Here is an 853-nt window from a genome sequence, read left to right as displayed (position 1 = left end):
CTATATGGAACCACCACTCTGACCTTCAAGTTTCTACATGCAGTCACTGTTACAGCAGACTCTAGGCCACAGAGGGCACCTATATAGCCTCCCAGGCAGTAAAGAAGGTGATAGAGCCCAGTCCCTACCTGCTGGCACCATGCTGAGGGCACAGTGGACTGCAGCTTCTGAAAGTGCCTATTGGCTCAGCAACGCTGAATCTTTGAGCTTCAAAACAAGGAATACACCTCAGTAACAGCTGCCTTCAAGCTGCTTGTCAAGATGATGTAGCAGTATAAAGGCATGGGGCTGTCCATGGGCACCAGGATCTGTGGCTGGGATAAGAGAGGCCCTGGCCTCTGCTATGTGAACAGTGAAGGAAACTGGATCTCGGGGGCCACCTTCTCTGTAGGTCCTGGCTCTGTGTATGCTTATGAGATCATGGGTTGGGGTTCCTCCTATGACCTAGATATGAAACAGGTCTATGATCTGGCCCACTGAGCCATCAACCAAGCCACCTAGAGAGACGTCTGTCTACTCATGAGGTGCAATCAACCTCTACGTATCTGAGAGGATGGCTGAATCCCAGTCTCTAGTGACAAGGTAGGTGATCTACATGACAAATATAGTCAATCTACCCCGTGATGGAAGGTAGATGAGACAGCTTGCATTTCTTGGAGTGACTATTGTTGGTAATGTGAATACAATGCCCCATCCTCAATTACAATGAGAATTTTTTAAGCCCTGGTGCCTTTGACCTCTATGTGTTACCAGTCGTTAGTGACCTGTTGCTGCAGGATGTTTCTTGGATGTTAACATTACACCTTTCTACCATGAATGAATGAATGAATGAGTGAATATGTTTTTTTTTACA

General features: G+C 46.9%; 1 pseudogene; it reads left to right on the top strand.

The window, feature by feature from the left end:
* Positions 1–3: 3 nt before the first annotated feature.
* LOC115284828 lies at positions 4–624 on the top strand (annotated as a pseudogene).
* Positions 625–853: the final 229 nt, after the last annotated feature.

The sequence above is a fragment of the Suricata suricatta genome, unplaced genomic scaffold (genome assembly GCF_006229205.1).
Source record: "Suricata suricatta isolate VVHF042 unplaced genomic scaffold, meerkat_22Aug2017_6uvM2_HiC HiC_scaffold_21916, whole genome shotgun sequence".
Classification (NCBI taxonomy): Eukaryota; Metazoa; Chordata; class Mammalia; order Carnivora; family Herpestidae; genus Suricata; species Suricata suricatta.
Note: the sequence above shows the minus strand (reverse complement) of the source record. Positions and strands in the feature narration are given on the sequence as shown.